At 40.6% G+C, this 26756-nt stretch overlaps 2 long non-coding RNA genes across 4 annotated transcripts; one reads left to right on the top strand and one right to left on the bottom strand.

Annotated features, from left to right (window-relative positions):
* Positions 1 to 721: 721 nt before the first annotated feature.
* On the bottom strand, positions 722 to 16190 carry LOC110349914 (uncharacterized). 2 transcript variants are annotated; one of them, XR_002396111.2, is made up of 3 exons: positions 16066 to 16190; positions 15316 to 15446; positions 722 to 1678 (listed from the first exon to the last, which is right to left on the bottom strand). It is a non-coding gene; the product is annotated as an uncharacterized LOC110349914 (long non-coding RNA). The 2 variants fall into 2 exon arrangements; XR_002396112.2 differs by lacking the exon at positions 722 to 1678 and adding an exon at positions 8573 to 10154.
* Positions 16191 to 16251: 61 nt separating this feature from the next.
* On the top strand, positions 16252 to 26511 carry LOC106009680 (uncharacterized). Of its 2 annotated transcripts, XR_002396109.2 has the most exons (4): positions 16252 to 16501; positions 23152 to 23236; positions 23504 to 23631; positions 24225 to 26511. It is a non-coding gene; the product is annotated as an uncharacterized LOC106009680 (long non-coding RNA). The 2 variants fall into 2 exon arrangements; XR_001183705.3 differs by having other exon boundaries at positions 23504 to 26511.
* Positions 26512 to 26756: the final 245 nt, after the last annotated feature.

Here is a 26756-nt window from a genome sequence, read left to right as displayed (position 1 = left end):
GGTGGAGCCTAATAGGAGGAATTGGTCATTGGGCTATGTGACTACGGACTAAAAGCTCTGAAACTATGAACCAAAATAAGTTTTTCCTTCTTATTAGTTGTGTATGTCAGGTATTTGGCTGGAGTGATGGGAAGCCAACTAATACATAAGCCCTGGAGTGAACATGAATAAGACCTGTAAGGGAATGAGGTCCTCCTACACAGAGCTGCACAGAGGAAGATGTCCTCCTATGGCGCAATTGCACCAGAGGTCTCAGCCTCACCTATGGGGAGGTCCAGAGTGAGGAGAGGTTTTTCCAGATCTCCCAGTCAGAGGCAAGGAGGCTGGGTCTTTGCACCTTCAAATCCACCCTGCTTTGCATTACCTTGGGGGAGAAGCCTTCATCTTGGATAAGACAAGGGTCTATGGACAAGATCATGGGCTCAGTCCTGATCTATCACTAGACCACACTCCCCATAGCTGTGGAATGAGCCCCTTAGTCCCTAAGTGGATCGAAGAACATGCTATAAATTGCAGGGCATCTTCTTAAAAAATTACTGAGACTTCAGGGTAGAGACAGTAGTGTACTAGACTTGCTAAGCACCTGGCTCTGTGCATCTCCACAGGTTGTACACCCACAACGCTGATATGAGTGACAGATCTGAGTCGTATATTGCAGGGTCCACTTGGGTGTTGTGAAGAGGAAGTAAACACAGAAGAACTACAAGCAGGCTAACTGGCTTTTAAAGTACTTTTCTTTGTAGCTTGAGGCCATTTACATGATGCTTTCACCATAGCTCTTGTAGCAAAGTCTTATCTTGTGGCATCCTCAGGACCCCATAGACTCCTTGAGGGAGACACTTAGGCCAAAGGCATTCTGGGTTTTGACTCTCAGCCTCATGATCTTCCTCTTATGTGCATGATGGACAGTGGAAACGCCCAACCCTTTATGGAGAAACCTTGCCTCCCCATGGGGTGTGGTCTTGTCCAGTGGAGGCGACTGAGTAACACCCTTCTCCCAGCACAGGCATCAGACTTCCCTTCTGAAGGAACAGAGGACTTTGCTCTCCATCAACTCCTAGCTCTTCCTCAGCCCCTCATCTAGCCTACCCAGGCAAGGCTGCCTCCTCCCTTGCTTTCTGGCTTCTTTCTCACCTCAGCATCATGGAAGTCCTTTGAACTGACTGAAAATAAATGCTTTGTTTGATTATTTTTTCCACCAAGTCAGAGTCCAGGGTTTCTGGACCCTGTCTTTCACTTCTTTCAAATAAAACTTGAAGGAAAGAATAATCCCCTCTACACAGTGGATCAGAGTTTCATTTTCTCTCCCTTTTTAAAATGTGTTCCAACTTCAACGTGAGGCCCCCCAGAGCCTATTAAAGTTTCTCAATAAGATGCAGTGTTTGGCCCTCATGCTCACACAGGCCCTCTATTCCAGCTCAGAGCCCTGTCTGTTGCCTGCACTCCTTCCTGTCTTGATTTCCAGCCATGGAGTGTTGGAGAGGTGCTTAGATTTCTTCTTTATTTTTCTTCACCTTTCCAATGATTTGAAGTGTTCGATATTTCTCTTTAGCAGTGGATAAAAGGCAAGCTTCCTCGGGTATCTGTCCTTTCCTTCCTCTGGAATGTGTCTTTGCTGAGCATGAGAGACAAGACTGAGGTGCCCTGTGACTCCTTTTTATATGATTCTACCTCAACCCTGGAAGTGAGAGAGAGAGGGAAATGAGGTTGTTCTCTAGTTTCTAGCCACTAAAACAAAAATAAGAAAACAAACAAGAAAACAGATATTATCCCTTCTTTGCTTGGGTCAAGAAAGCATGAGCTATAAATTATACTAATTGATTTTATAAGCTTACAAAGCATTTTTACCCAGGCAACCATCTAAGTGATATGTATGTGTGCATATGCGGATAACATATATGTGTGATTCACATATACACTGAGTAATTACATATGCTGTAACATGTAGACATACATCATGTATAACCACTTAGGCAAAAGATATGTAAATGAATATATATAATATTCAGAATATATAGTATATATACAGTATATGTGTATAAATACATATGCAGTATATATGGTATGTATACAGTGTATACATTTAATCTTTACAACAATCTTATGGGGTGACTTCATTTTATATCTATTGTACTTTATTATATAAATGTTACAATATATAATATATACAGATAGCACATATGAAATCACTTAGAATATTTATATGTCAATAAACAAACACATTGTGATTTAATCTTTGCAGAAACCTTCTCACATAGCTATCACAGTGGTTCCCCTGTCTCAGATGTGAACACTGAGGCAGAGCATAGTGCTAACTGGCCAAGCCACTCAGCTGACATAAGCAGTGGGCTCTGAGCTCAGGCAGACTGGCTGCAGAGTCTGGGCTTCTCACCACCACTGTCTAGCATCTCCAAATGGAATAGGAAGTGTCAGACAACAGGAATTCCACTCTGTCAACTAGACATAATCTCTGGGCAGCAAAATGTGATTAAGCTTTTGTAAAAGTATGATATAATTATATCTTTATGTGTATTTTGTAAATGTAAAATATGAATATACTCTTGAGTGCACCATATGCCACCTGCAGAAATAAAACACTAGTAAACAGAAGGAGGTAACAGTTTTGGAAGCAGAAGAAGAAAGCTCTGAAAGCCACAAGCTGCCTGTTTGTCCTGAGGCCTGGGGAGGAGACACTGATTCAGAGGCACACAGACATTCAACCTCAACGTGGCTTGAGTGACATAGTTCTCACTGAGCAAAGATTGACTGCCCTGGAATTCTTTCACTAGACAGAGAGTGCTAGAAATATCCTCTTCTGTCCTCTGTGCCTAGGATCAGCTGGCCTGGCCTCCACTGTACACCAAGAAGTTGCCTGCTAAATTAAGAGCAATGCATTTCTTTTTTTTGTACTGGGGATCAAACTCAGGGCCTTGCACTTACATAGCAGGCGGCGAAACAACTGAGCTAAATCCCTGGCCCAGCAATTCATTTCTTATTAATGTTTTTTGTATATCCATTAATTGGTACATTTTAGGTGAACAATATAATGACTTTCATCATTGGAGATATGCACCTTTACATACTCTCTTGGTTTTTATTTTTTTACCCCTTCCCCTGCCCTCCCTTTGACTGGTGTGAGATAAGATTGGATGTTACATGGGCTTTTTGACTCTTGAAGTTGAAATCAGATGCCTATGTCTTCTATCCCATGCTCTATCCCAGGCTGAAGCTTATATCACAGATTATGTCACAGACTCATAGAAAGCACTGGGGTCATGCTGCCTACCGGCTCTTCTTCTTTTCCATGCTCTTTACTCTAGTCTGGACCACTGCATTCCAATACAAATTGGAGCCTCTTAAATCCACAAACATCCAAGTCACCAAAATATTTATGAGAACAGCCTTTACTGAATTTCTGAGGATGGGAGAGGAGGTATGTATATCACAATAAACCACTTTGTATGGGATGTTAAGCATTTTCATTCATGAAGTTGCAAATTGCCCCAAACTACCACATCTTTTTCACTGGTCACTTCATAGCATCTTACCAACTTCTAGGTCTCTCTGCTCCCTTTTCAAAAGCCTAAGGAAAACCTTCTCCCTAAGTGCACCCCAGTTGGCTGGGTAATACATGCATTTAACTTTTATTGAAGATTATTTTTAACAAATAAACTCAGTTCTCTCCACCAACAAAGTTCTTATTCCACCAATTTAAGGGCACAGGAGCCTAAGCTATAACAGAGTTGATATATTTAAAGTAACTCACCAAGGTAGAGTAATATTTTAAAAACACTAGTTTAGACCTTAAAAACCTTCAGCTGTCTCTGGATGGACTCAGAATAAAAGTAAGCTTCTTCTCTTAGCCTACCAGGCTGTACCTGTGTATCCCCTGCTACTCCTTCAACCTCAAAGGATCCCAGTTGCTTCTTCCCAACCTCAGCCCCTTTATTAAATAATCTTCATGTACCCTGTGCTCTCTACATCTCAGGATTCTGCACTTGCTGTCCCCTCTCTCAATAACACTCTGTTATAGGCTGTCCTCAGGGGAGGAGACAGCCTTTAAGTATCAGCCCCATGCTGCCTCCCCAGACAGATTATCTCTGACTCCATCTGTCACCTAAACTAGGTCTGCCCTCTCTCGCCTGCAACTGTTTTGTCCTATCATTTAGTTACTTTTCTCATTGCTGATACAAAATACACAACACCCAAAATTAAAGGAGGAAAGGTTTATTTAGCTCACAGTTTATAGAGGTCTTAGTCCATAATCGGCTGGCACCAAGGCAGGGTGGCATCACAGAGGAGAAACAGTTCATCTTGGGTTGGGCAGAAGGTAGCAAAGCAACAAGGGATGACCACAGCTCTTTCTGTCCCTTATGTCTTATCCAGGGTACTTAGGGTAGGCAGCACTCACACCCTTAATCCTAGTGCCCTTGATCCTAGCATTGCACCATGAATCAATCCCAGCATCACACACTCTAGATCCAGCCACCCCTGAAAAAGCCCCACCTATGAGTGCATGAGGCTTTGGGGGACATCTAGACATAAGCCAGCTCTAACACACACTTCCTGAATTGAACATATATTCTTTATCTGTTTGTTCCCTTACATTACCACCTTTTTTCCCTCCAACTAGAATGTAAACCTTTTAAAGGCAGGGCCCCTTCTATCTTACACTCACCCCATAAAACAATTCCTAGCAGGACGACACTACATGTATTCATTGCACTAGTGATTGAATGAATTACATGTAAATGTTCATTTCCTCTTTTCATGTGTATGTGTATACATGTACCCCTCAACACATCCATACACATTGTATTCCTTCACATATGTTTTCTATCTATCTATCTATCTATCTATCTATCTATCTATCTATCATCTATCTATCTTATTCTGACCACTATATAAGCAAATATTCTTATTATCATTTTACAGCTAAGGAAATTGAGCAAATAGCTTACTGGTTAAGTTACTAAACTTCCAGATCACATAGCTGATTGTTAATATGTGCACACACACACTTAAACACACAAATACACACACATCATTGTGTGTTTGCCTGTTTTGCATGGATTAAGCTAGTGGCTTATTTAGGTAAAGCAGCATAGTTAATTTTAATTTTCTTGTACTTTTTAATTGAATTATAACATATAACCAGTAAATTCTTCCGTCTGTGTGCATTTTACATCCCCATCATTACTATCCAGGTAGAGTCAGAGAACACCTTGGCACCCCCAAAGTCTCCTGCCTGCCCCTATTTCTCCCCAGAGATGCTACTATTCCAACCTCCATCACTATAGATCAGTGTTGCCTTGTTTGTATTTTATGTCAGTGCACCAATACTAGAGGTACTCTTGCTTGTTTGTTTGGCTTATTTCATTTTATATTATATCTGAAAACTTACCCTATACTTGTTCAGTACTTTCATTACAACACAGCATTATATTATATAAATGTACTATATTTTATTCATTCAATTGTTGATTTCATATGCCTTGTTTCTAGTTGGGTCATCTATATCTACTAGCATTCCTATGAACGTTTTAACCTTTAATTTTTTTGGTACAGCATATATATTCAATATTACTGTACATATATCTAGAAATGGAATTGCAAATAAAGCATATGCTTGGCCATAGTACATATTATTATGCTTTTCCAAAGTCTTTATATAAAATTATAGTCCTGGCCAGCGGTGTATGAGATGCCAGCATTTGCTTTTGCATTCCGATCACGCAGGCTTGTCAGGGGTTTTAAAGATGAACAGTAGCTATGTTCAGAAAGACATCTTCTAAGCCATATCATAGACCTTTCTGTGCACAAAAGCCCAGGCCAGCAGCTCTGGCTTGGAGTGTAATGGTGACTTCTCACTGGCTCCCTCCCACTGCTGTGACTTTTAGATAGCTAGGCAAGCCCGGAGGAGAGAGAAAACAATTGCAGAAAGCTTCATCTGTGGCATGAGGGTGAAACCCATTATTATGAAAAACATTAACCTTCCCTCTTCTGGGCAGAAATAGCTCCCTCTGTCAGGAGGTGACTTGTTTAAAGAACCTCATGGTTTCAAAGAACTTTCCAAAGAGCCCAAACCCCCTACATCTGCACCTTAGAGCCACTTTCATATTATTTCCCCTGCTGATTTGTCAGCTAGTCCTAGAGGAAGTATCCTAAACCAAAGTCCAGTCTCCTCCTTTCTTTGTTTACCATACACAAGAGGAGACAATTGCAGGCCAGGTGGGATCTCACCTCTCTGCCCCCAACTCTAATCCATACTTTTCAAGAAACTCCATGTTCACCTATGGACAGAGAATAAGTCCTCAGAGAAAGTTTCTTTGGGGAGATGAGATGTTCAATTTTCAGCAAAGAAATTCAGATTGGAACTGCATGTTTTACTCAGCTTGGAATTGATGCTGGTAAGCAGATTTGAAAATTCAACATGGATGATTAATCTCTAATGACCCTCTGTGCATGTCAATAGTGTCACTTGCTTAATCTTCCATATCTTCTTCATCCCAGATTTGTGGGAAGGCTGTGCTTTCTGGCCCCTCAGAGGAGTGAAGCCACAGGACTAGCTCTGGACAATGAGTTGTGAGTAGGATTGACATGGGCCATATCTGGACAGGAGCTGGGTTTGTTGTTGTTGTTTTTGGTTGGTTAGTTTTTAACCCGATTGAATCCAGGGCATTGTACAATCTAAGAACATGCTCTGCAACTGTTGCCGCACCCCCAAAGGCTTTAATTTATGCTTCCAAATCCTTAAGAACTTACTCAGACTAGGGGTGGGGATTTAGCTCAGTGATTCTGCTGCCTACCTTGAAAGTGCAAGGTCCCGAGTTTGATGCCTGGTACAAAAAAAAAAAAAAAGAAGAAGAACTTACTCAGACTCTCTGTATAACAACAGAAGCTAACATAAGGGGACCTTCTCTGGCCATCTGGAGTGGAGTCTTTACTGTAGTCTGTCACTGGGATTCTTGTATTATATGTTACAGTATCATAGCTGAGCCAATCCTAGTTGAGATAGTCTGTCTCACTTAGCTCACCCCCTCCTCATTCAGATATCAGCTGGCTTGCTTCATTTCAATCGCTAAGGAGCTAGAGCCCCAAGACAGGGTTTCTTTCAACAAGAAGTTTTAATGAGGAATGAAATCTAGTCATTGAATGTTGTACCAAGTTTGCCATCAATTACTGCGTATTTAAACAGTAAGCAGCAAGCATCTGTTAAACCTGCAATCACAACAGTAAGTGGTAAGAAAATGGTGGGAGAAACTAAGAGGAGATGAAAGGAACCTGCTCCATCTCAGGAAGCAAGCAGTGAAATGCTGACATGGGGACTTCATGCAGAATTGACAGGCAGAAGTGGCCAGCATTTAGAAAGCACAAGATCAATTATTCAAAATGGTCTTATACAGACTTCTCACTCACGCACAAGCAAACTGCCGTTTAGGGGGAAAAAGGAGAATAGAAGGGCAGAGAAAAAATGAGCATCCTGAAATAATCCTTCATACACTCCTGAGTCTAGATGCTCACCTACTCGTAAGCATCTAAGAGAAGGGGAGAAACAGTCCATCCAGTAGGCTTGTTTTATTTCACATCACCCCTGAGAGCCAAATAAGTCATATGTAAGTGACTCATGTTGAGGACCAAATCTATTTCTATCATGCTCATTGTTGTGATCTTAATGCAATATGGTGCTTGGCATAGAGGAGGACTTGCAAAGGGTTGTAAAATGAATGGACAGGTGGGAGAAAAACAAACAAATGAACAAAGACTGACATTGAAATATCACTCAATGCAAGTGGAGGTCGTGTTTTTCTTTATTGTTCCAAAACTTTGCAGAAAGATCTCCCATGGTAACTGGCACTGAAAAGTGAAACTTACTTTTTCCTTTAGAGACAAGTGGCTTCCCGAGGCCTAAGAAATGAACAGTTTCCCCTACCCCTCAGCCTAAATAAAGTGACAGAACATGCAGATGCCAGCCCCAGGATTTTTTTTTTTCGACAAGAAAGAAGAAGAGCTGAAAATGAGTGGAAGTGATAAAAGAAGTGTAGAGATCTACATTGTCTCTATGCCCTCCCCTCTCCTCTGTTTCCTACTAGAAAAGACCCTTGCCCACCTGTAAACAGGGAGATGGTGATTTGGGACAATTGACCCCTCCATCTCCTCTGAGCTAGCTTTGAATACATCCTTTGTCCTTTTTACTCAAATATATGGCCTCCTTTGATTTGGTCAGTGGCAAACAGACAAACCTGAGTATATAAGCTTAAGTGGCCGGTAACATCATGACCATTCTTTCTACTGATCTAGGGACAGCGCCACTCCTCAGAAAGGCTGAGCTTAGGAGATGCTTATATCCCTCAGTGCACAGGGAAATTTAACCTTATGTCATCCATTTGCCAAAGATGGCGAAACACCAACTCAGGGGACCAAATGATGCTCTTGGGAGCCTGCCAGTCACAAAGGTCCAGCCCTTGCCTTTGGCCCCCCTTGAACACTCCCAGTATCAGGGGAATGAGGACCAGAAGTCCAGGTAAGGGGCTCCTGGAATTCTAGTCCTCACTCTGCCCTGTACCTCTCCTTTCTAAAACTCTCTTTGCTCGTCTGTAAAATATGGAGATTAGATTAGGTCAGGAATTTTATACTAAGAACCACTAGGAGGTTTTTTATTTTATTTATTATTTATTTATTTAGGTCAATCATGCAGATTCCCCAATAGCACTCCCAGAGTTTATGATTTCTGAGCTCCAGAGTGGAATCTGGGAACTTATTTTTCATCAGATTCTCAGGCGATCAAACAATGCTGATTTTTTAAACCACACTTTGAGCAACACACAAAGAGAAGCTCTTTAAATTCCTTTCAAAGTCTATCTTTCAATGGCTCCAGAAAAATAATGTTTAGATAGCTGATTATCTCCAAGAAGGTATCTTTAGGTGTTATATATAAAGAAGTTAATCCCTGCTGGGCAAAGATTACTTTAGAAAAGCTGAACACCCTAACCCATATAAATAGCACTCCCCACCTCCTCTGTCAGCTCCGCACCATGTCCCTCTGTCAGAATTTCACCAGGAGCATCTTCCAGTGAGGTAGGGTTCTTTTCATCCTTTTAGATCCTTTTCACATGTCCTTACCATCAACTTAAAAAGGCTGGCATGGGGATTTCATTAAGTAAGCCAACTCCTTAAATTGTTTTGAGATACAGCCCCAAATTCCTTTGGTGAATTTGTTAAACTCAAAAGCAATATTCTTTGGCTCTTGTCAAGCTCTGCAGGCAAATACTTAGGGGCTTCAAGGAGAGAGAGACCATCTGCACAGCTAAGTGGAGCCCCCACTTTGCCTTGGAATACCCAGGATGTTTGGCAGATTTGGCACGTGATAAATCCTAGTCAAAAATTGGATAAATCCTAAAGGATGACAGAAGAGTTCATTTTCAGGAAGATAGGGGAAGAATGGTGACAGAAGGCACACATTTTTTCTTCTTTATCTCAGTTCTACATGGGACTCAGACTAACTTCAACTTATAAAATCTTTTCCTTCTAATTTTTCCCTGGGAGCTAATTCCATAGCTGCCTTGCTTCCCAGGCAATTTCAAATCATTTGTGTTCCTAGGAGTCTTGCTCAGGAAAATCTGGGGTTAACCATGTGGCATCTCTTGATTTCAACCCCAAAATTCCAATTCCCTGCCTGAGGCTCCTGATGGGAACTTTGGGCATGGAGCCCACCTCAGTGCCCTGAACAGAAGTGCTGAGCACACAAGATATGCAGTGTGAGGTTGTGCCCCCATGACATCCGAACTGGACCCTTTTGGAAAATGTCATGAAATTCATGACCAACTGTCATCAGACACAAGGAAAGAAGAGGCTGAAAACCTAGTATCTGGGCATTCTGTCTTGATAGGGTACTTTTCTTGGTGACTTGTTGATGACTATCCATATCATCTTCTTTTCTTAGTTTTGTTTCCCTCAATTTAAATATTGATATTTTGCAGCTGCTTCTATTGTAACAATGACTGTAGTTCAATTACGTTCTTGTGTATGTCAGGTATAGTACAGTCTAATTTAATCTTCATTACACATGGCCATATTGCAATTATACATGCTATCCAAGTGTTAACACATATTTAAAGCTGCTATTCCTTTGTCACTGATTTACAAAGAGGTACCTGAAAAGAAGCAGATGTCATAATTACACGCTTATTCAGCTCATTTTCAACTAAGTCTCAAAGTAAATTACAGATGAGCAGGCATGTCTTGAAATTAATGTAGTGATAGGACATGAATGCCGCGATTCATTATGGTTTGTCAATGTGCCGTACTTCTGGAATGTGCGATAAAATTATATTAATACTCCACTAATGAGATTAATGAATATGAACACACAGGAGAAGAATAGGGTCCTTTGTTTGACTATTGAAAAAATAACATATACGTAATTAAAAAGAATTAATCAAACCATGTACAGCCTCATTTATATTAAATTAATTTGTCTGGTTTCATTTCTAATAATTAATCACTTTTTGCAAATTACAAAGCACTTCAGGCGGATGGAAGCACTACTGTAGGAGTTGTGATTCAGAATATTTAGACCGATCAAGGTGGTCCCTGTGGGTTCGTATTAATTAAGGTTTAACAGTTTGGAAAATTGTAGCAATATTTTATGATTCATGTAATTAAACTCTAACAAAATGTCACAACTGCTAGTTACTTCTGCGCCTGTGATTTATATCTTCCTCCTTTTGGAAAGGAAGCGGCAGAAATGAAGTCCTCTTAAATGTGCGGACACAGTGGATGAGAAAGCCTGGTGGGTTCAGGGCAAGCTGAAGGCTTTATGGGGGGCACAGTACACCCTTCCACTCTCAGATTCCACCATGGTGTTATGCAAATGAGGCAGAGTCACATGATCTGACATATGGTGAGGTTTCCGGAGTCTCTTCTGGCATGTTTGCTAGGATCCAAACAAAAAAGCAAGAGTTGTGAGCATTCTTCCCAAACCGAGGGGGGTGCATTACAGCTCCTATTGATGGAGACTCCTGGTTTCCCAGCACTCAGCTTGCCAGATCTGTTGGGCATCAAACCGTCTAACCAGGCACCTAGGATGGCCAGGGTATTTCCTGGACATCATTCCCCCAGAGCCTGGAGTCCTCTCAGAGGTACTGATGTGGCTGTCCTGGGAAGCATCTCCAGAGAAACTCAGATGGGGAAAGCTAGCTGTATGCCTCCTGGCTGGGTTGGCTGTCTTGCCTGGGTGCAGGAGGGATTGAAGAAAGATCTGATCTGGGGGTTCTACCAAGGCAGTCTTACTCCTCACACTGCATCAGAGGCACCTAGAATATTTCTGCTAATGCTGAAGTGCTAGCCTTTTCTCTTTGTCCCCTTTAAGCCATTCCATCCCCTTCTCCTCCTCATCTGGGACTTCTCAGAGGCTGCTCCTGTGAGTTTGGGTCTCTCAGTCATCTTGCCAGTGGATTTTGGCTGGATTCATCCAGAGGAGCAGAAGTTGAAAGGCAGGAAAAGAAAGAGCTTGGTGGTTCCTGCCTCAGTGCCATGCCTCTGCTAGAGCCTGAGTCCCTCACTTGTGACCATGGTTCCTTTGAGCTGCCTGTCCACTATAGGCTCCAGTGACACTATTTGTACCTCTGCCCCACAGTGCTGATGGGTCCTTGTTGCCTCTACCTTTTGCATGCAGCACCACCTTTCTGTGTCAATCTTTTGCCCAATTCTCTCCTCTCTAAACAAACACTTTATTCAAGTGTCTTCATTTGGAATTTCTAATAGTGAATTCATGCTTGGGCCCCACTCCCAGAGATTCTTATTCAGCTGACCTGAATTGGGGCCCCAAGATCTGTATTCTGTTCCATTGTTCCTGTCCTTCCTGGTCACTCCATTGTGTAGGGTAAAGAACCTCAACATTACAGCAAGTCTGGAAAGACTTGGTAATGCTAACATTATGGGCCAGGTTCTAGTACTTTTAAATATATTGATGTAGTTCATCCTCATAATAACCCTCAGAAACAGTGTCATCATTACTCCCACATATGGTTAATGTAGGAGAAGCAGAGGGAGGGCAAGCTAGTAAGCTAGTAAGTAGAGAGGCTAAGCTTTGGTTCAGAGTCTGGGCTCTTACCACACTGTGCTGTAATGACTCTTGGAAATGTATTCTAAGAAATAATTTGTAAGCAAGGAAAGCTTGGTTGTTTATTCACACTTCCATTCAATTATGTATTCATTCATTGATTAACCCCAAAATACTTTAATAAGCAGCTATGATGTTCTAGGTATTGATGGGGCTATGCTCTACAGATAAATAAATAGATAAATAGATAAAACAGCAATATCTCATGAGTTGGGTGTATGTGTCGAGGGACCTCTGGAAAATGAAAAACATGTTCTAACCAGGAGCAGGAATAAGCCCTCAGTGGAAAGGGGACATTTGAGATGGGCCACACAAGAAATAATGTCATCATCTTTAGAAACTATGGCACATGACAAGATCCACCCACAGACTATTTCTTGAGGACCAGATGGTTCAAATGGCACAGGTGAGCTTGAAGGAGGGATATGATGATTTAGTGAAGGGTCATTTATTCCAATAGGTTAGCTGGAATTTTATCTTTTAAACACAGAAGAACCCAGATACATTTTTAAATGAGGGAATGATGTGGTCCTATTGAGGTTTGTGGAGGGGATTTCACCAGTGCTGCAGAAAGGGGGCTGGAATAAGCTACTGGAGGCCAGAATCAGCGCCTCCTTCAGGTGAGAGATGACGGACTTGGGGTGAAGGTTCCTGCATGTCCAGGAAGAGGGTGGCTGCTTTTGAAGAATTTTACATCCATGGATTTTTCTCTTCTCTGGCCCACTGCATGAAATCTGGCTATTAAACCTACCATGTGTGGTCTGGTAATGATACTGAGTCTAGGCGCACGGTTCTGCCAGGCTATTTGGGAAGCTCTGGTCCCTCTCAGTCTACACTCAAATTGGATTAACTTGGAAATGAGAAAGACCATGTTTTTTTAATGCCTGTGAGCAGATGCTAGGAATTTTGGGACTCCCATGGGAAAGGAAAACACACCCCCAATCAGCAGCTACGGTGTTATATGTCTGTAAATAACACTAATTGGGAACATTTTATTTTGTTTTGTTAATAAAGTGTATGACCCCATTGTTTTGCTCAAATATGAAATCTATCTTGGGCCTCCTTTTCAGATAACAACCCTGTTCAGAGTCTGCCAATGCAGAGGTGCTACTAATAGTATGGGAAGCAAACCCTACTCACAGACAAATGATGATAAAGTGAAATCTTTAAGAAATCATCAAAAAAATGAGGCAGAGCCATGTGAGCTGTCTCTCCAAAGTGACAGGGCTAAAGAAGCTGTGAAGCCACTGGCCCTAGGCGCCAAAGCACATTTATGATTTAATTCCCATTTTGACATCAATCAACACATATTAATAACTTCAGCCAGAGAAAGTAAGGTCCTAAGTGTGTTTTTATGCTGACATGTCTTGCATCTAGGAAGCAGATTTTTGATTGCCAATTAAACCCCAAACAAGCTCAACCTCTCCCACTCACCCCATCCCATAACTTTGCATAATATCTTGAAGAGTACTGTGGGGCCCACTGTCATAACTGACATTTGTTGTATTCCCTAAGAAACTGACACTGATTTTATTAACCTAAATCTGGTCTATTGAAGTATAAAATATGTGAGTTGGAAGTAGGTAGCTTATAGACCATGGAATCCCACCCTTTACCTGAGGTAGGTTTTCCTCCTTTCCCACCCACAACTGTGTCCATTATAACCAATGACTTTAGTGTTGAGAATCCCCTACATCCCAAAGAAGCTATGTGGTTTGCCAAGGAATCTGTGGATTTTAATTTAGAATCCTACTTCTACTCCTGATGAACCAATGTGCAGGTGGATTAATATGTAACTATATATCTGGTGGTACTCATGAGAGGGCAATATTGCCCCACCAAGAGACATTTGACAAAGACTGGAGATGTTTTTGACTGTCACAGTGGGGTTGGTGCAACATTGGTATTGGTAACTATTGGGTAAAGGCCAGAGCTGAGGCTAAGCATGCTGCTATGTACAGAATGGCTCTCTGCAACAAAAAAAAATCCCTCCATGTCAGTCTTGATGAAATTGAAAAACTATGATCTCTATATACAGAAAAATATACAAACCCAAACATGTTCAAGCACCTCAGTGTTAGGAAAAATTCTCATTCCCTAATTGATGGAAAAGTTATGGTTCTCTTGAACTAAAATATGTTTTCCATTTCCTCTTAGATTTGCCCCTTGGGAAGATATAAGTTTAGCTTAATTTTTCTGCTAATAACAACAGTTTAAATATATGAAGCAAATATATGAAGATATCTTCCAAAGTTATAATCACTACAAACCAAGCCTCTCCAGTTCCTTTCTATGTACCCCTGTAGAGAGTTTTCAAGAAATTCATTATGATTTTGGTGGAAAAAATCACAAAATAACAATAACTGCTTCAAGAAGATTAAGGAAACATGGCGTTTGGAAATGTAACTAAATGGTAAAATATTTTCCTAGCATGGGTGAGGCCATGGATTCAATCTCCAACACACACACACACACACACACGCAGAGAGAGAGAGAGAGAGAGAGAAGAGGAACACTTTTGGAGAAATATTGTTGTAGTTCAGAAACCAAGGAAATAGCAGAACTATCTGGCTTTTGTGAGAGAAAGTAAGATTAAACTCTAATTTAAATAAGGGTCTAAGTTTGTTTTTAATGATCATCAAAACCTTAAGACCTAACACAATTGGTGAAAATTTGTAGGCACTCAATAATTATGTTTTGGAAGTAGGAGAAAGGGAGATAGAGAGGGAGGGAGGGAGAGAGGGGCAAATAAAAAGGGAATTCTCATAAAAAGGGATTTAAGAACAGTAGCTAACCCCCAGGAGTGCTCTTTGTCCCTTTTAGGAGCCATTGCTCTACAGCAAACAAGGAAACTGTTAGCAAAATTAAGCACCCAGCACAAGTGTGAAGCACTGACTCCTACCCTTTCAAGACCTCCTGGCTTTGATTCTTTGACTTAACGTTTGTGATGCTAAATTCTTGCTGCCTCTTTAAGCTTACAACATGTTTCGGGGCCTTGCAAAATGCAAGTCTGTTATTAGAGATTCTGTTGAATTATTCAGGGCTAAATCAAGATGCGAAGACACCTTTTTTGAGACAGAAAATTGGCAAACACTCTCTAAGATGCCTTACAGACAAAATTAAAAAAAACTACAAATTCTGCTACAGCTGTTGCATTTCCCATAAAATTGATTATGATAAAAAACTGTTACCTGCATAAAAATGACATGTGGTCCTCAAGTTCTTTTGTCTCCAGTGTCAGTATCAGCTTTTGTCAGCCACAGTCCCATAAGCGAGGTACCTAATCTAAGACCCAAGGGGTTAATTTTCTCCTTTGTAGCTTCTGAAACACAAACGGGATAATGCACCATCAATATTAGAAATCAACATTAAGTGCAAAGATTACCCTCCCTTTGCCTTTCATTATAGGGCCAAGAATATTGAAAACCACAGTGACTCAAGGGATCATGTCAAAATACACTTGATACACATCAAAAAGAATTGCATCAGCAAGGCTGAAAGAATCAATTGTCTTTCCCTCCAAAATGCTGACCAAAAAGCAAAGTGCAGAGAAATTTCCTAGAAAGCCTGGGAATGCAGTATAGGTGCTACACCATGCAACAATTCCTTGCAGCAAATAAAAAGCTTCCTGGCAATGCTCAGTAGCCACGGTGCATTCTGTATGTCCTTAAAGTATGAAAGAAGGTAGAAGAGATCAAGGGGACAGAAGACAGCTGAGATCCCTAGGGGTTACTAACCACAAAGGTATGGGTTCTGGGGAAAAGAGCAGATAAATCTTAAGCATTGGAGCCATGGTTCTGATTTCTAAATGCCGATATAATTCAGTGTCCAAAAGGGAGCCACAGCGAGAGGGTTTCCAGAATGTCATCAGTGTGGCTTAGAATCTATCTAAAGGAGACATGGTGACACTCTCCTTCTTTCCTAAAGAATTCTCCTTTTACCTAAACTCTTTGGGGATCTTTTAATCAATTTTTCTCATTTGCTAGCCTCTATATCCAGTTACATTTGCTATGGCCTCAATGACTGTGTGGCCTCCAAATTCCTGTGTTGTCATCCTAATCCTCAGTGTGATGGTATAAGAGGGAGGGGCCTTTATGAGGTCATTACTACTCTGTTTCCATGCTTGGGATCAGTGCCCTGGTAGAAGAGACTCCAGAGAACTCTCCTGCCTTCTGCCATCTGAAGACACACCAGAAAAAAAGATGTCTATAAACCAGCAAGTAGGTCCTCACTGACAACAAACCTACTGGTACCTTGATCTTGGACTTCCAGCCCCCAGAACTGTGAGAAATAAGTTTATGTTGGTTATAAACCACTCAATTTATGAGATTTTATAATGCCCAAATGAACCAAGATAGCTCTCCGCTCTTGTGATAGGTAAGTTGTGTGCTCAAGTTCTAAAAACAGTATCATGTCAACAGCTCTTCAGCCAGGCAATGTCTATAGGCAATCAGACTGCTTGTAGATTTTCCCTCACTCATCCCTAAAGGAGGCTCCAGCCAAAGGTTTTAATGATGATTGAGGTCTTTATTTGGAAATGTTAAACCTCCCATTGTGGTCCCTTGATAACCTTTATTTCCTGAAGTGTGCATAAATGTGCATACACACACACACACACACAAAGTCACTTGTCTGACTTTCAGAAGACACAGTGAAGGCAGTAACCCTGTCAACAATTTACACTAACAATTTATGATTCAATGGTCTGGGTTTCTCTGCTTATAAGAAGAATGAAACTTTTTGCAAAAAGAAGTTTCTAGAAGTAAGTCAAGACCTGTTTTCACTTTAACTTACCATCTAAATTTATAGTATTTACTTTTTTACTAAATTTACTTTTCCCAGACTTACTAAACAATTCAGTTACCATAATTAATTCTTTGAACAGTGCTAAGACTACCAGGTAAGTGCTACATTTTTGTCCTGTGGTCTCAGAGAGCATTGCCACTGATTGAGATACACAGGGTCAGACCATACCTTGACAATCCTATAGTAGTTGCACTGACTTCAATTTTTAGACTTTGTCCTGATTTGGAGATTCATGAAGGATAAGACCATGCCTGATTTGTTCATTATTCTGTTCCCTTACCTTTCACTATGTATGTCATAACTCCAAAGAAAGAATAATGAAGGGCATGGAGGAAGGGGAAGAGAATTAAAGATAAAACAAAAATTAACACAAAACATGGAACACATGATTGAATCAGGGGTGATCAAACTACAGACCAAATCCCGCTGTCTCAGTTATTTTTTTCATTGCTGAGACAAAATATCAGACACTCAAAGTAAATGGAGGAGAGGTTTATTTATCTCACAGTTTGTAGAGGTTTCAGTCCATAATCAGCTGGCTCCAAGGTAGGGTGGCATGGCAGAGGGGCATCACTGAGGAGAAACAGTTTATGACAGGTAGAAGCAAGTAGCAAGCAAGTGACAAACCATACTAGCTCTTTTTCTGAACCTTATATTTTTATCTAGGCTACCTATCCTTAGGGCAGGCTCACACCCAGAGTGGGGCACCCTTAATCCTACCCAAACTATGCCAAGCCAATCAGTGGACTAATTTAGTGTTCATACATCCTTAATCTCAGCATCACACACTCTAGATCCAGCCACCTGTGAAAAAGCCCCACCTAAGACCATGAGAGGTTTTGCAGAGACATCTAGACAAAAACCATAATACCTGCTTACCAACTGGTATTTAAATAAAGCTTTATTGCAACACAGCCAAGCCCATTGTATCACAGGTCTATGGCCACTTTCGCACTATGGCCAGATTTGTGACAGGGACTAGGTGGCCCACAGAGACTACAACATTTCCTATCTGGGTCTTTACAGAAAATGCTTGCAATCCCTTGGGCTCAGTGATGGGTGATTCCTTGAGTTTCATAGCAGAGAAGTCTCACACAAATGTTATTTAAAAATAAATAAGGGCTGAAGATGTAGCTCATTGGTAGAGGATTTGACCAGCATGTGCAAGGCCCAGAGTTTGATCACCAGGGCTGAAAACATAGATAAAATAAAAAATAAACAAAATAGTTACATGGGTGAGGATGGCCACACCAGCATAACCCCTGTCCCTACCCACTCCTTCTGTCACTCCTTTGTTGTGGAAGGAGTGGCACTTCCTCACCTAGCAGAAAAGTCTGGGATCCACATGGCAGGCATTCTGGGATTTCTGAAGTAAACTGTTGATCCATTGTACCTAAGGAGCTTCCTACCTGTCCAGAGCCCTTCTGGCCATTTGACTTAAAAATAAGACAGTCGAGCTGGGTGTGTTGGCACATGCTTATAATCCCAGCACTCTGGGAGGCTGAGGAAGGAGGGTTGCAATTTCTAGCCCAGTCTGGGGAACTTAGCAACTTAGTGAGAACCTATCTCAAAATTAAAAAGCCAGGCTGGGATACACTTCAGTATGAAGGTTCTGAGATCAATCCCCATACTACTACTACTAGTAGTAGTAGTAGTAATAATAATAATAATAATAATAAAAATAGAAAAAAAAGATGGCAGAATATCTTCATACTTATTACAGTGCTCAGTTAACACTGAACGACTCAGACAGAGTTAGGACAGGGATATCTGAAAATCAAGGAGCTGCCTTTGCCTAGCTACCTTCCCTGTTTTGCTGTTGAAGGTGACATGGGAGTGTAGCCAGAGCTGGCCCTGCCCCGCTGTGCCTTCTGGTCTCTCAAAGGCACAGCCTTCTCTAGGTACACAGAGGTCTTAGCCCTTATAGATCCCCAGGGAATGTCGTGCTGGGGGTGTCACTAAAGCCCAGGCTTCCCTCTTCCCAACAAGCTGGGGATCGGTGCCCCGGGGGACTCCAGTGCTGCCCAGCCATGCACAGCTCTCTAATGACCTCTCTCTCCTCCGTCACTGAGGGTTATAGGGGGACCCCCCCAACTCCACCTCTTGCTGGGAACAACACTCACATATATTCAGTTCTGGGCTCAGTCCCTACCCTTCCTTTGCATGTCTGCAAAATAAAAGGCCAGATATGTATTTTTCCCTCCTGGTTCCTTTAAATTCAGATAATTTTTAATTTAGAAACAGATGGTAACAAGCAACATGGGCAGGGCCTCCAGGAAACTGCAAGTCTGCTTTTCCTGTCCTATTCCACATCGCTGAACCCCCAACTCCCCTCCCCGAAGGGCAAAGGCCAGGCGGAACAAAATGGCAAACCAGCTTTTTACAAATAAACCTGTGAGCAAACTGCAGCCATAAAACTTTGAAAACCACTCTGATTGAGACATTTGGACTAATTACCAGAGAGCAGCAGCTACGGGCCCTTTCCTAATGCTGTTTATTACATTCCCTCGTTACAGAGGCTCCCTGGGGTTGGTTTCTGAAATAAAGATTTAATTTGAGGGTAAATCAGAACAACAAAAAATGTAGCTCATTGTAAACAATAGTATCCCCAGTCCAGCTGAGTCCATCAATATAAAAACAGAAGTCCTCCTCATCCTCAGCATACTGTAAACACGTTAAATGCTATTTATTGTGACTACATGTGTGTGGCCCGGCATTGAGTGAAATTGGGAGCATTTTCGTGACTGAAAGACATAAACATCAAATACACCCTCCATCATTCTTCCACTTTTAAAGTTATAAAATCTAAATATTAATTTTAATAGAAAGGTTAGGAAATTGGACACTACAGTCCCCACTGAAGTCATCAGAGGAGCATGCAGCTCGTGGGGGGACCACAGCATTCCAAGGAGATTAAGGAGGCAGGTGGGGTCCAGACATGGTCCATGAAATATGACATGTGTCATAAACAAAGGCTGCAGCCCCATGGCTCCCTACCAACCCCAACCCCTGCCCAGCCAACGTTTTGTAAGTCAAGGCTTGATATACAAAGATATGAGCAAGGGAGGAAAATATAGCCACACTGCCACCTATAAGAGAGTCCATTTGACTATCTTTAATCTGGAAACTGGAAAAGGGGTATTTTTCTAGACATTAGTTGGACAACTAATGTCCATTATCCCCCAAGTCTAAAGCTGGTTAGGGTAGCCTATGGGAGATATGCTTCTATGCAGATAGTCCCAATTCTAGATGAAATCAGAAAGCACACAGTACAAGTTCCTCACCTCACCTTTAGGGATGGGTTCCTGTAAGCCACTCTGTTTAGAATTAAAGATATCTTACCCAACATGTCCTCTCACCTTCAGCTGCAAAGGGCATGAGATTTGGCAGAAATCGCTCATGTGAAGCCATTGTCACTGTGGAGCAAGTTGGAAGATGTAGATTCTAATCTTCACCATGTGGTGAACTGTAGCCTTGAACTTCAGCAAATTGTTTTACAATGTATTATAGTTTGCTCAATGGGCTTCTCTACTTTCTTAGATTACACATCCCAGAATTGAAGTGGGCATAGAACACTGAGCATGTCTCAGAGCCCAGGGAACAATTTGCCCTTTATTCCAGGACATTTGGCAGTGTTTGAAGACAGTTTCGTTGTCACAGGATTGGGCATGCTTCTGACAACCCAAGGGGAAGGGGAGCAATTGTGGTGGATTAACTAATGGTCAGCTTGTAATGCCCAGCTGAACTGAATCAGTGTGATTGGGTGTGGAAGACCCAACTGAGGATTGTTGTCAATGGCATAAAAAGAGAACTGGAGGGGAAGATCATGGGCTGTTGATTTTCTAGGAGAAGCTCGCTGTGGATGGTTTTCCTGATGGGAACTTGATTGGTCTCATCTGAGCAGGAGCTTGGGGCTTCGCTATCTCTGGGAATGGCTGCTATTCTCATCAGAGGAGCTGTGTTCTTCTCTGTGAGCATTACTTCCTGGCTCCCATAGAGATACCCCAGCCTGGTGGCACAAGTTCTTCCCCCCACTGGTGCAGGTTTTCTGGTTTCTGCCACTGGCCTTTGGGCCTTCCCAGTGCAGATCCTCAATACGGATGGACAAGCATGAGATATTGTGATGGGCTCTAGCCCACTGGCTGAACTCATGGAGGACATTGCCTTGGACTTTCGGCCTTCAGCTGGACTTGTGTAGGACATTGCTGTGGGATCCAGACCCTCAGCTGGATTCTTGGGGTCTCTAGTGTATGGCTAGATCTCTTACATTCTTCTGCATTTGACTTTTGAGTGACTATTATAAAATAATCCTATAAATTATGTGTCCAATATTAAATCTATTTCCCTCGCAAAACCCTGACTACAACAGGGATGTTGCTAAATATCTATAATTCACAGAGCAGCCCCTTACAATAAAGGTTTTCAGCCCCAAACATCAATAGTACCCAGGTTGAGAAGCCCTATATTGAGTCACAAGAATCACACATAATCAGTCTTTCCTTTTTAAAACAATGTGTAGCATGCCACACGCAAGCAACCATGTTTGACATTATTATTCTAAATAAATACATATTGTAACGATCATTATGTCCCCTAAACAGGGACACAGTTCTCTAGTTCAAGAATTTGCTCCAATGTACAAATTGCAACAGACAGAATATTCAATGTTGCACCAACTTCTACCCTAGAAAAGTTACCTCAGCTAACCCTCATAGCTTAGAAGAATATACAAACTTTTAAAGGATTATTTGTATTTTTGCTCAATGAAAGTATACATCTTAGAACAACAGCCTATAAAACAGAACCAGGAATCTGGTGTTTAGATTTTATATCAAGAGGATAACCTATGGGCAAAGTAATCAGTAAGGAGGACTTGGGTAGTACCCCACTATCATCTCCTATGAATAGCAAAGACAAAAGTATGTAACAAAACATAAGATTTCCATGGAAAAATAAGAAAGCAGTCTGAGCATAGGTTACCATTTAAAATACAGTATCTAATCAAGTATATATGGGTTGAAGGGAAGAATACAGACATATTTTGGAAGCATTTTGTGGAAGGGAACATATGCCCTAAGGCAGGGCCCCCATCCTGATATAATGTATTTGGAATGTGACCCACTCGGTGATTTGATTGCTTTTATCCTATATCTCATTTTATTGCTCCCATCCATCTACATTCTGCAATGAACACTAACTGAACCTTTCTAGTGTGCTGAGACTTCAAATAAAAAGACAGCATGTGCAGTCCCCTTTTCTTTTCTTGCATTTTATTCTCTCTTGTTTGGGATAAACTAAATGAGAGTTCTCAGGGTTACAAGGAATGAGACAGATATAGGATATGATAATGTCTAATATTTGCAAGCTGCAAGAGGAAATGAGTCATTGAAATAACATAAGCAATGATAACTCAGCTGAATATGACTAAGATGTTAAAAATAAGGTGTGTTTACAAGTGAATAAACTTCCTGATGGCTCTGCTACTCTCCAGAGAGATGGGAAGGGAACAGGCAAAGGTCCATGGCATCCCATACATATCATTCTACTTTAAACTTGTCAAGTGTGGTCCTGGTGGATTGGTCATGTTGGCCTCTCATTGTCTTTGTACAAAATTGAACGGTGTGTCCAATACTATGGGATGCTTTTGAAACTCTACATGATGGTCCCATCATTGAGGTTCTTTGTCCTTGTTTTTATACAGATTCATAAAGATTAGAAGCTAGTATTTCTTGAGAAACAAAATCTAATTTTTATTAACTACTATTTAATTCTTCTTTCTCTGTTCTGTCCTAATTTCCCAATTGAATATGAGAATATTGACAGTTATCCCTTGCTTATGAGATCCTAATAATTGATTAATGCTAATTTGTAAAAATATTTTGAACTCCAGTGTTAATGTTTTATCATGACTAGACATTTCTCCTACCAATAAGACATCAATAACCTGTAAAAGGTTTTGGTTTTTGAACCCTATGGCTATAGATTATAGGGGTAAAGATATTTGGAAGGCATATTTTTGGTATGAGACTTCTGTCCATCTAGAATTTACATAACTTTTCTTATATTGTTTATAGTCCTTTGGTATGCATTCACTTACCTTGTTATGGAACTCTGTGTAACCTTGTAGCACAGAGGCTAGTAAAATAAATTTGAAAGATAGAAATTAAGCAAAGTGCTGGGTGTGTGTGATGGTACATGCTTGCAATTCCAATATATTGTAGGTTGAGAAAGGAGGATCATGTCCAGTGAGGCTAGTTTGGAAGATATCAAGACTCTATCTAAGGAGGGAGAGAGAGAGAGAGAGAGGTGAGTCTGGCAGTTCACTGTTGGGTGATCTTGAAGCCATACTACCAACACCATTTTCTATGAATATATTATAGTTCAATAAAAGTTAAAATTTGGGGGGAAGCCAATATCTATTCCTTGACTTCCTATCTACCCCAAAATTTTAAATAATTTTGAAAGTACTTAGTTCCCTGTATAAAATACCGTTTTGACTGAGATACCTGAAGTGCTTTCTGTCTCCTGCACAGATCCCTGATTGACCTCATAACTTTCTCCTCTATTTTTAAGACCATTCAAAAAGAATGGATTTCAGTTTGACTCAAGAAGTTGTCTGGCAATGAAATGGACCACAGTGATGATAGCTTGCTGTCACAGAAGATGATTTAAGAAGAGACTGGACAAACCATGTGTAGGAGGTATCGTGAAGAAGACTTGAGTACCAGGCAGTAGTTTTGGCTCTGTAACTTCTAATATCCTGCACGATTTTGAGATTCTCTGGTTTGGTTTGAACGTGGCCTCTGTGAGATTGTTGTAAGAGTCAAGCATTCAGCCCCTTAAAGCACTCCCAGGCCTCACTCGGTATCAAAGGACCAATCACACTTGTACTCAGGTTTCCATTTATCTTTTTAATGGGCCTGAATTCAAGCAAAACGCTAAGACAGAAATATACTAAAAGCAAGAGAAAAGGCATCTATTTTCAAATAGCAAAATCATAAAGAGCAGACATGAGTCCTTCCACCACCACAGAGTAGGCTTTCTGACAAATAAACAGAATACAGAAGAAACTCTTACAGCACAAAGACGCTGTGGCATGATTGAAGTACCCAAGAATAGGATAATTTCTCATCCCACCTTTACTGTGTTTCATTGGTCCAGGATTCCAGGCACTGCATCATTAGAAAACTGCTATTTCTGTACTTACATCAGTATTTCTAGTTTGAAATGACTAGAGCTGTGATTATCTCTCATCAGCTCTTGTGAATGACTCTCACTTTACTTTTACTCATAGATGAAAACTTATGGGATAATGTCTAAATATAAAAGGAAATTGAAAACTGGAAATGACATCCTGAACCAGGCATTAACCACACCAAAGAAGACAAGATCACCTGTACTAACAACAGTTTGTGTATCTCTTCCACCCAAAGCATCATAGTTCTAAGTGAAGGCAGGAAAAGATCCCAGATGGGCTAAGCGAGGAGACATAAATGTCTGCTAGGTAGTGAGCATATCATCAGCTCTAAACTCTGAACAGAACTGAACAAACACCCATGTTGGAAGAAAGCTGAACCAAGGAGAAAGCCCACTTTGTTGCCATACTTTGGATCTAGATAATTTTCTTCTCATTTAAAAACTAAAAGTCTTTTTTTGCATCACTATACATCAGGTACTGTGCTTAGTAGTATTCATGAATTATCTCATTGAGTACTAAGAATTAATCCATTATATGCATAAAGGTTCCTGTTTGACAAATGTTGAAACTTAAACTGAAAGGATATAATCAACTAGCCCCCAACCACAAAAAGAATCACTGGGAGGGCTAGGATTTGAGTACAGACTGACAAAGATGAGGATCTTTACTTTTAAGAACTTCGTTGTAGTCATGAAGAGAAAAATAAAACTTTGTTACTCTGAAGACCAAACGGAAACAGAATTTTGAAAATTATTTACCCTAAAAGCTCTATAAACTTTCAAAACTACTTTCAATTTAAAAGGTAACTGCAAGACATTGCTTCTTGGAAGCCAAAGTGTAAAATAAAGATTGGAGAGGGTTAGAATGAAAGGAAAATTTAAACCTAAATTCCACAAGTACTCACAAGAGGTAGTTCAGGCAGGACAGGGGAGTCATAAAGTCAGGCCAGTGAGCAGAAGATAAAGTTGAGAACATCTTGTAAGAATGCAAAAGAAAAATCATAGATTAAGGAGTAACCCATTTTCCAGTCCCCTTTCTGTTTCTCTTAGACAGAAGCTATCTTTCTCTCAATAAATTTTTCCTACTCTAACAAAAAAAAGAAAAGAAAAAAACATAGATTAAAAATGAAACCCTGTCTCAAAGTAAAAGAGGGCTGAGGTTGTAGCTCAGTGGTAGAGCACTTGCCTTACATGTGTGAAGCTTTGGGCTTGATCCTCAGCACCCCACTCTTCCCCCAAAGTTGCTATAGTTATAAAAGTTTCAAATTATTAAAAACACAGACTTCATAAAGGAAGACCTTAACATAGCTGGAGCTGAAGGAATATTTACAGGGACCAATCTTCATCACAGTCTAGCAAAAATCAATGATAAAGATCAATACTAGAATGCACCATGGCAATATTTTAAAATTCTAAGTACAAAAATAAAAAAAAAAAACAACACAGAAAACATGTGTGTCCAAGCTGAAAATTCATTGTTTCTTCAGAAGAATGAAAGCAGACTGCTCTTGAATTTCTTTGAAACTTTTCAAGTCCAAATAAAATGTTACAAAATCTATAGATATCAGAGATGATGACAAAAATCTGGTATTTTCCCATGCAATTAAGTTGTTATGCTTGCAGGAAGACAATAAAGTGATATCCTCCAACGGGGAAGAGTTTAGAAAACAAGCCCCTCAGATGCTTTTCTCTAAAGAAACAGCCTGGGCATATACCAGAGGTAGCCATAAAACATATCAAAATGAAGAGGGAAAAGATATCAAAAGAGAGAACACAGATGAAAAGGGCCAGCAGACTGGGCCACGGGTCACCAGCAGGCATGGCATACAAGTATGCCTTTCTGAAGGTGACTATCACCTTTGCGCATCAGCTAATTCTCTATTTTCATGGAAAGTGAACTCTGATAAAACTCTGGAATGAAACAGGGCAGAGAATTGGAAGAGGTACACCAGATTGTATTGAAGCAAAAATTCACCTGCTTCTGTCACAGGTCATTGCAGTCAGACATGATTAAAAGTACTTAGAAGGGTACTATACACTTAGAAAATGCTTAAACAAAGTTGAATGTTGAATGCATGAATGAAAAATGAAATATATGGATAGATGGGGTGAGAAGTTATATTTAGAGAAGCCATTGCTTTAGAAAAATTCCTGGTGGTCTCAATCAAATCTTAGTGAACCCCAGAATTTTAGTCCTAAACATGCAAAGTTACAGGTGAAAACTAGCCACAAATCAACAGAAAAACCTTGCAGTTTTTCCCTTTCATTATGTACCAAAGCCTTCTAATTATTGTTGCTATCTCCTGCGCTGTAAAATATTTTATCGGTTGTACCACTTTGCAGCATTTTGTCTAAAGCGCTTAACTGTCATAAATGCACTCAACTGTGTGCCAATGTGGAATAATAAATAATTATTATGTAAGTGACTGATTTACTTTGAGGAAACATGAAAGGCCTCTAAACCTGGAGTTTCCTGCCCCACATAATGTTCATGAAAGAAATGAGTGTCAGTAATCACTGTCAACGGTCTCTTGTAACTAAGAATTGAATCATTTATCTGTCCAGCATGTGTAAATTATCATCATCGTCTATTCTGCAGGAAAGCCTAACGGCAATTTATGTTATAAAA

This window comes from Heterocephalus glaber, unplaced genomic scaffold (genome assembly GCF_053883595.1).
Source record: "Heterocephalus glaber isolate CG9 unplaced genomic scaffold, H.glaber_assembly_v1.0 deba00000071, whole genome shotgun sequence".
Classification (NCBI taxonomy): domain Eukaryota; kingdom Metazoa; phylum Chordata; class Mammalia; order Rodentia; family Bathyergidae; genus Heterocephalus; species Heterocephalus glaber.
The sequence above is the reverse complement of the archived record's forward strand: the minus strand, read 5'-3'. Positions and strand labels throughout refer to the sequence as shown.